The sequence below is a fragment of the Ailuropoda melanoleuca genome, chromosome 1, assembly GCF_002007445.2.
Source record: "Ailuropoda melanoleuca isolate Jingjing chromosome 1, ASM200744v2, whole genome shotgun sequence".
Taxonomy (NCBI): domain Eukaryota; kingdom Metazoa; phylum Chordata; class Mammalia; order Carnivora; family Ursidae; genus Ailuropoda; species Ailuropoda melanoleuca.
Window position 1 is genome coordinate 26,206,849 of NC_048218.1, and position 9,523 is coordinate 26,216,371.

Below are 9,523 nucleotides of genomic sequence, written 5' to 3' on the forward strand. Positions count from 1 at the left end.
AAGAATGTAGGGCATTTAGTCAAACAATGACAATGCAAATATGTTAAAAATTTTTGGTCAGGATGCTATTAAATAGTGGAAAAAATGCAGGATCCTGTTCTAACTCTCTTAATTAAATCATAACTGCCTGTAACTTGTATATTGCACTGAATTTTAGAGGCAAATAATATTTAAATGCCTAAAGTTGTTTCATCTATGCTAGTTCTGTTAAATTATATGCTTCTATTTGCAGAAGTCCCGAGAGCAAGAGTTAGATGATTGTTTATATCATTGACATCCCATCAGAAAAGAGAATGAATTTTTAATCCAATTTTTCAGAAGGAAAATGAGTAAATATATTAGACAACTTTTAATGTCTCTTTTAACCCTTAGATTCTTCCAATTATTTCTATTGATCTATCCTCAAGCTCACTGATTCTTTCCTCAGTCATGTCACATCTACAAATGAGCCCATAGCAGGCATTCTTCATTTATGTTATAGAGTTTTTGATATCTTGCATTTCTTTTTCAATCCTTCTTAGATTTGCCATTTCTCTGCTTAGATCACCTCTACGTTCTTGCACATTGTCCATTTTTTCCATTGGCCTGCTACAATATTAATCAGTTACTTTTATTAAAGAAGTTTTTTAAGAAACTTTATTCTATCAACCTTATTTCCATTTTCTGCTTGAGAGTCTGTGGATGAACAACTTAAGGCCACTCAGTGTTCCTACCCATTGAGTGACCAGAGCAGTGGGAGCTGCCGACCAGTTCTAAGTAGCAGGCGGAGTGCTCCAGTCTTTAGTGGATAACTGCTGGGTAGGCACAGAGGACACCTGCGTGCCTTTGGACCAGCCTGTGACCTTGGGTTGAGTAGCAGTAAAGTTAGGAGCTGGAACAGTCCATTCGCCCTGAAATTCCTCCTTAGTCACATAGCCTCAGCAGTGACTTGCTTTTCCTTTTTTCTTTCTTTTTTTTTTTTTTTAAGATTTATTTATTTGAGAGAGAGAGCAAGTGAGCATGAGTGGNTTTTTACTTATGTGACAGAGAGACAGCCAGCGAGAGAGGGAACACAGCAGGGGAGAGGGAGAGGAAGAAGCAGGCTCCCAGCCGAGGAGCCTGACGTGGGACTCGATCCCCGAACGCCGGGATCACGCCCTGAGCTGAAGGCAGTCGCTTTAACGACTGCGCTACCCAGGCGCCCCCTTTTTTTTTTTTTAAGATTTATTTATTTGAGAGAGAGAGCAAGTGAGCATGAGTGGGGGGAGGGGCAGAGGGAGAAAATCTTCAAATTGACTCCCTGCTGGGTGTGGAGCCCCTGCCCCCTTGCAGGGGCTCAGTCTCACGACCCGTGAGATCATGACCTGAGCCAAAACCAAGAGTCTGACATTTAACTGACTGAGCCACCCAGGTGCCCTTTTGCTCCTCCTTTTCAATCTCTTTTCAGGATTTCTGTAAAAGGAGAAATCAGACATGACCTCCTATGGGTGTCCAGAGATGGTGCCACGCATGTGCAGAACTTCTTGGCCTGCACCCACCGCCTCAGACCCACTGAGTGAGCGCCCTCGGTGCACAGCATGGCAGCGTTCACACAGAGCAGAGGTGAGTCTGTGTTACACCGAGTGGTGGGAGGCAGGTTAATATGAGACACTTCTGTGAGACGCTGGTGGTCAGCCCTGTGAACAGTAACCACCAGAAGTCTGGGCTCCCAGAAGGCTGCCTGGATCTGGTTCCAGGTTCCAGGAGTAAGAGACCAGCGACAGCAGTGGCTCTAACGGCCGCAGGAAACTTCAGCACAGCTCGCTGGCCAGTTTTCCCAGACAACAAGACACTGCCATCAGCCGGGGTTTCAGTGGCAACGATGGCATGAGCCATCAGCGGAAGCTTCTCNCAGAGGTGAGTCTGTGTTACACCGAGTGGTGGGAGGCAGGTTAATATGAGACACTTCTGTGAGACGCTGGTGTCAGCCCTGCGAACAGTAACCACCAGAAGTCTGGGCTCCCAGAAGGCTGCCTGGATCTGGTTCCAGGTTCCAGGAGGAAGAGACCAGCGACAGCAGTGGCTCTAACGGCTGCAGGAAACTTCAGCGCAGCTCGCTGGCCAGTTTTCCCAGACAACAAGACACTGCCATCAGCCAGGGTTTCAGTGGCAACGATGGCATGAGCCGTCAGCGGAAGCTTCTTCCAGGTTCTCTTCAGATGATATAGCTGCCATCACTTCTCCTTTTGTAGAGGTACCCTTCCATTTGGAAGTCAAGGTCAGTGCCACCGGAGTGGGTTCTTGCTGCATGGAACCTGAGGACATCCTCCTCCTTTATCTGCAAGATGTCAAGGGCTCCAGACACTACAAGTTTCCCTTTAAGTTACAACTGGAACCCAGGACAATGCTGTATGGACCTTTCTGGATAGTACAGGAAGGCTAATCATAGTTACTTTAAATTCTCTGCATGATAATCCCTAAGTCCATGTCATATCTGAAGCTGGTTCTAACATTTGCTTTGTCATTTTAAAGATTGATTGATTGATTATTTATTTAGGGGGGGTGCATGTGAGCAGGGGGAGGAGCAGAGGGAGAAGGAGAAGGAGGCAAGCAGATCCNCCTCCTTTATCTGCAAGATGTCAAGGGCTCCAGACACTACAAGTTTCCCTTTAAGTTACAACTGGAACCCAGAACAATGCTGTATGGACCTTTCTGGATAGTACAGGAAGGCTAATCATGGTTACTTTAAATTCTCTGCATGCTAATCCCTAAGTCCATGTCATATCTGAAGCTGGTTCTAACATTTGCTTTGTCATTTTAAAGATTGATTGATTGATTATTTATTTAGGGGGGGTGCATGTGAGCAGGGGGAGGAGCAGAGGGAGAAGGAGAAGGAGGCAAGCAGATCCCCTGCTGAGCACGGAGCCCAACTCCGGCCTTCTCATGACCCTGAGATCATGACCTAAGCCAAACTCAAGAGCCAGACGCTTAATCGATGGAGTCACCCAGGCTCCCCCTTGCTTTGTCATTTTAGACTGTGTTTTTTCTTGTCTGTGGTAGGTCTTGTAATTTTTTGTTGAAAGGGGAATATGCTATGCATGATAATTAAAACTGAGCTAAATAGGCCATTCGTGTGAGGCTTTATGTTAATTTTTGCTGTAGCTGTAGATGCCAGAAGCTTCAAATTCCTCTCTTGTCTGTGTTTTATTTTCCCTGTTGACACTGGGCTTCCCTAAGTACGCCACCGCAGAAAAGGCCTGTTCCTGGCTGAACCTACTGATGTCATCCACTGTTACACTGGAAACCTGTGGGTGTAGCGGTATGATGGGGGCAAGGGGCGGGCGTTAGTGGGCCTTTGTCCTTGGACTGTGACCTTCCCAAGTTTTTCCCTAGTGGTAGAGCTTCTCCTAACTCCCACCCCAGGCAGCCTTCTGGGAGCCCAGACTTCTGGTGGTTACTGTTCGCAGTAACCCTTCCATGGCTGCATCTGTATGAATCTATTTCCTTCAAGTCCTGATCCTTGTTGACTCTGGGTTTTTTTTTGGGGGGGGGTTGGTTTTTGTTTTTGCCTTTTTAGGTGAAACAGGAAGGCTGGAGGTGGGTGGAATGGAAGGAATTCCCTTCTGCCAGCAGGAGAGCAGTCCCTCACTGTGGTTCAAACTGGCGGTTTATTTCATGGTGCTTACTCTTCCCCTTCCCTGCCAGGACCACGACAATCCCTCTTGGATCTTCATAGTGAGAACCTAGTACAGGCAGGAGAATCAAAGCCCATGAAAATGGGAGACCGTCTTAAGACTCCAGCCCCCAGAAGTTTCTCAATCTTACCTTGGTCCCTGCTCAGCTTCTAGCCACTCACCAGAGTTACCATGACAGTGTTCCTACCTGTGTTCTTTTTTTTTTAATTTTTTTTTATTTTATTATATTATGTTAATCACCATACAGTACATCCCCAGATTCCGATATAAAGTTTGATGCTTCATTAGTTGCTTCATTAGTTCNACTCCAGCCCCCAGAAGTTTCTCAATCTTACCTTGGTCCCTGCTCAGCTTCTAGCCACTCACCAGAGTTACCATGACAGTGTTCCTACCTGTGTTCTTTTTTTTTTAATTTTTTTTTATTTTATTATATTATGTTAATCACCATACAGTACATCCCCCGATTCCGATGTAAAGTTTGATGCTTCATTAGTTGCTTCATTAGTTCATGTAAAGTTTGATGTTTCATTAGTTGCGTATAACACCCAGTGCACCATGCAATACGTGCCCTCCTTACTACCCATCACCAGTCTATCCCATTCCCCCACCCCCTCCCCTCTGAAGTCTTCAGTTTGTTTCTCATAGTCCATAGTCTCTCATGTTTCATTCCCCCTTCTGATTACCCCCCTTTTCTTTATCCCTTTCTTCCCCTACCGATCATCCTAGTTCTTATGTTCCATAGATGAGAGAAATCATATGATAATTGTCTTTCTCTGCTTGACTTATTTCACTTAGCATTATCTCCTCCAGTGCCGTCCATGTTGCAGCAAATGTTGAGAATTCGTTCTTTCTGATAGCTGAGTAATATTCCATTGTATATATGGACCACAGCTTCTTAATCCAGTCATCTGTTGAAGGGCATCTCGGCTCCTTCCATGATTTGGCTATTGTGGACAATGCAGCTATGAACATTGGGGTGCATATGGCCCTTCTCTTTACTACGTCTGTATCTTTGGGGTAAACACCCAGTAGTGCAATGGCTGGGTCATAGGGTAGTTCAATTTTTAACTTTTTAAGGGACCTCCACACTGTTTTCCAGAGTGGCTGTACCAACTTGCATTCCCACCAACAATGTAGGAGGGATCCCCTTTCTCCACATCCTCTCCAACAATTGTTGTTTCTTGCCTTGTCTATCTTTGCCATTCTAACTGGCGTAAGGTGGTATCTCAGTGTGGTTTTGATTTGAATTTCCCTGATGGCTAATGATTTTGAACATTTTTTCATGTGTCTGTTAGCCATTTGTATGTCTTCATTGGAAAAGTGTCTGTTCATATCTTCTGCCCATTTTATGATTTGTTTATTTGTTTCTCGTGTATTGAGTTTGAGAAGTTCTTTGTAGATCTTGGATACCAGTCCTTTATCTGTGGTGTCCTTTGCAAATATATTCTCCCATTCCGTGGGCTGTCTCTTAGTTTTTTTGACTGTTTCCTTGGCTGTGCAGAAGCTCTTTATCCTGATAAAGTCCCATAAGTTCATTTTATCTTTTATTTCTCTTGCCTTTGGAGATGTGTCGTGAAAAAGGTTGCTCTGGCCGATGTCATAGAAGTTGTTGCCTATGTTCTCCTCTAGAATTTTGATGGATTCCTGTCTCACATTGAGGTCTTTCATCCATTTGGAGTTTATTTTTGTGTATGGTGTGAGAGAGTGGTCAAGTTTCATTCTTTTGCATGTAGCTGTCCAATTTTCCCAGCACCATTTATTGAAGAGACTGTCTTTTTTCCACCGGATGTTTTTTCCTGCTTTATCAAAGATTAGTTGCCCAAAGAGCCGAGGGTCCATTTCTGGGTTCTCTATTCTGTTCCATTGGTCGATGTGTCTGTTTTTGTGCCAGTACCATGCTGTCTTTGTGATCACAGCTTTGTAGTACAGCTCGAAATCCGGCATTGTGATGCCCAGCTTTGTTTTTCCTTTTCAACAGTTCCTTGGAGATTCGGGGCCTTTTCTGGTTTCATACAAATTTAAGGACTATTTGCTACCTGCGTTCTGCTCCTGTGGCTTCTGTTCTGATCAGCAAGTGTCAGCTGTGTGTCTGGATAAACCTGTCTGTTCAGATTCCTGAGGGACAATCTGCCCTGAGGCCTCAGCTCTCTGAGGAGTTCAAGAAGAGTCGTGAATGTCAGTTTATCCAGTTTTTTTCATGTTGTGAGGATAGCAGTAACAATGTCCAAGTTCTTTACATGTCAAAGCTGAAGCTGGAAGCATAGAAGTTATTATAAGTTATTTCTAATTGGATATTTCTAAACTTGTAGGCAAATGTAATTCAAGATTTTAGAGTATTCTATCCAAACTACATATCTTGTCATTTAAGTATATTTTAAAACGTATAAAAGCTTATTTTAAAAAGGCTGTCCATGTTGAATATTAGTAAATTAGTAAGTATTAATATTTAATATTAAAATGAATGTTTTAATTTTTGGCAATTTCTATTGTTGATAGTGAAAATTGTTTTTTGTTATTTAGTTTATAGAACAATTGCTTCTCAATGAACAAATACAGCAATCCTGATCTGCCGTGTCATGAACGCTTCCTCCGAGGCTACATTATGTATACTCCTGTTAATTGAATAATATTTGCTCTTATTTTGTTACTTATTTGGAGTATTAATACATTTCTTTAAATAAATCATATCTTGACGCTCTGAGTTCAGCATTTCACTTATATTTATGAAACTATTTGTTCCGGTTTCTTAGCCTAAAATATTTTTAAAATTGCATTTAGTGTCACAATCTCAGAATTATTTTCTTTATTGAAGCTTCTTGGAATAAAGGGAGAGTATTGTTACTGATAGTGTTCCGAACATGCTATCCCTAAATATGGCACTTCGGAAGATTGAATTTTTTTTTAAAGATTTTATTTATTTATTTGACAGAGATAGAGACAGCCAGCGAGAGAGGGAACACAAGCAGGGGGAGTGAGAGAGGAAGAAGCAGCCTCCTAGCAAAGGAGCCTGATATGGGGCTTGATCCCAGAAAGCCAGGATCACGCCCTGAGCCGAAGGCAGATGGTTAAGGACTGCGCCACCCAGGCTCACCTGGAAGATTGAATATTTTAAGCTGAAAGAATTTGAGAAAGAGCAGGTGCTGGAGAGATTCTCACTCTTTTCCCTGAAGCAGGTCATAAGACCCTCATGTGAGAGGTGTCCCCCCACCACCCAAAGGAAAGGAGTATCCGTATCTCTGACTGTGAATGAATGGATCTTGCTAAGATTCCCCAATTTACTATACTTAGCTAATACCCTTTTTGCCATTTTCCCACAACTTGTCACTGCTCATCAAAACTAGCATAAAAACATTCAGGTTTAATTGCCTCCTTGGATCTTCACTTTCTTCTTCTCTTTCTCCTTCTTCTCCTCCTCCTCCTTCCTTTTTCTTTAAGATTTATTTATTTATTTTGAGAGAGAGAGAAAGAGAAAGAGAGAATGTGGAGTGGGGAGGGGCAAAAGGAGAGGGAGAGAATCTCAAGCAAGCTCCCTCCTGAGCCCAGAGCCTGACATGGGACTCAATCCCACCCCCTGAGATCATGACCTGAGTCAAATCAAGAGTCCGACACAACCAACTGAGCCACCCAGGTGACCCAGATCTTCACTTTCTTTTGAAGGTTCCTGTGTCACATAAAACTTATATTAAATAAATTTATATGCTTTTCTCTTGTTAACCGTCTTTTGCTGTGAGATCCAGCCAAAAACCTAGATGGGTAGAAGGAAAAAGATCATTTTTCTTCCTGACATTACAAATAAAGTTTTATTTCTCCCTCTCTCTCACTCTCTCTCTCTTTAGTGTGAGGTGGTCACTGAGAGGTATTTTAACAAATCAACAACATTCTCCCAATTTAAATAATCATTATTTTGTCATATTATAGGGAAGATTTCCTCATCGGAATGGTTCTATAAGTTGATATCTTTTTTTTTTCGAATTCCTAATTTAACTTTTATTTATTTTTTTTAATAATAATTTTTTATTATGTTATGATAGTCACCATACAGTACAGCCTTAGTTTTTGATGTAGTGTTCCATGATTCATTATTTGCATATAACACCCAGGGCTCCATGCAATATGTGCCCTCCTTAATACCCATCACCAGCCTATCCCAATTCCCTACCCCCCTCCCCTCTGAAACCCTCAGTTTGTTTCCCAGAATCCATAGTCTCTCATGGTTCATTCCCCCTTCTGTTTACCCTCCCTTCATTCTTCCCTTCCTTCTCCTACTAATCTCCCTATTTCTTATGTTCCATAAATGAGTGAAACCATGTGATAATTGTCTTTCTCTGCTTGACTTATTTCACTTAGCATAATCTCCTCCAGTCCCGTCCATGTTGCTGCAAATGTTGGGTAATCATTCTTTCTGATGGCTGAGTAATATTCCATTGTATATATGGACCACATCTTCTTTATCCATTCGTCTGTTGAAGGGCATCTCAGCTCCTTCCACAGTTTAGCTATTGTGGATAATGTTGCTATGAACATTGGGGCGTGTATGGCCCTTCTCTTCACTACATCTGTATCTTTGCGGTAATACCCAGTAGTGCAATTGTTGGGTCATAGGGTAGCTCTATTTTTAATTTTTTAAGGGACCTCCATGCTGTTTTCCAAAGTGGCTGTACCAACTTGCATTCCCACCAACAGTAGAAGAGGGATCCCCTTTCTTCACATCTTCTCCAACATTTGTTGTTTCTTGTCAATTTTTGCCATTCTAACTGGTATAAAGTGGTATCTCAAGGTTGTTTCGATTTGAATTTCCCTGATGGCTAATGATTTTGAACATTTTTTTCATGTGTCTATTAGCCATTTGTATGTCTTCATTGGAAAAGTGTCTGTTCCGTTCTTCTGCCCATTTTTTTATTTGATTATTTGTTTCTCGTATATTGAGTTTGAGAAGTTCTTTGTAGATCTTGGATACCAGTCTTTTATCTGTAGTGTCATTTGCAAATATCTTCTCCCACTCTGTGGGCTGCCTCTTAGTTTTTTTGACTGTTTCCTTGGCTGTGCAGAAGCTTTTTATCTTGATGAAGTCCCACAAGTTCATTTTTTATTTTGTTTCTCTTGCTTTTGGAGATGTGTCATGAAAAAGTCGCTGTGATATCTTGTGTCATATGCTGGGCCAATTGTAGATCAGAGATGGGATACTTTGTTTAAGACTGTGGTTTTAATCAGCTAGTCCTGGGAAGCAAAGTACCTCTGTATGACTCACCTTCATGGTTTCTGGTTTCTTGAATTGCTCTGTAAGTATAGGCTTAAATAGAAATACATTTAAATGGTGTTGTATTCTTAGTTGAAGTAAACTACAACCCTGAAATTCTGCAGGACAATGAAGAAAGCAAATTTTAGGGCTTAGAACTTTTGGATACAGTTCATGAAAAATGGAAACAAATTGGGATTTCTCACTTCTTTCCTATGAATTTAATTCTACTGAAAGGCCCCAAATTATTTTATCTGTCTGAGAACCCTTGAGACAGGTATGTTACTTGCTTACGAGGAGAGTGCGTGAGATATCTCTGAGTCAGTTCAATCTCCCCCTTTCAAAGCTATTACACACATTCTCCTCTCAACAAAAGCCTTCAACACCTCATCTCTCTTCCTCATTCTTAACTTGATGGCCTTGTTTCTTATTTCATGGAAAAATATCAATCTGCCAGCCTGCATCCGTAATCATATATCCTATATTACCTCCTGTGGTTAAGCATGATGGGTAGTACTTTGTCCTGAAGTCAACTCTTCCTCTGGTGTACTGATCTCATCACCTCTCATCTGCTCAGAGACTTCATGCCTGCAATTGTCCCCTCTCTCTTCCATCAGCAACAACAACAACAACA

The 9,523-nt window shown here is 41.9% G+C and overlaps 1 pseudogene; it reads right to left on the minus strand.

The window, feature by feature from the left end:
- Positions 1-650: 650 nt before the first annotated feature.
- LOC100469402 lies at positions 651-8,907 on the minus strand (annotated as a pseudogene).
- Between the last annotated feature and the right edge of the window lie 616 nt (positions 8,908-9,523).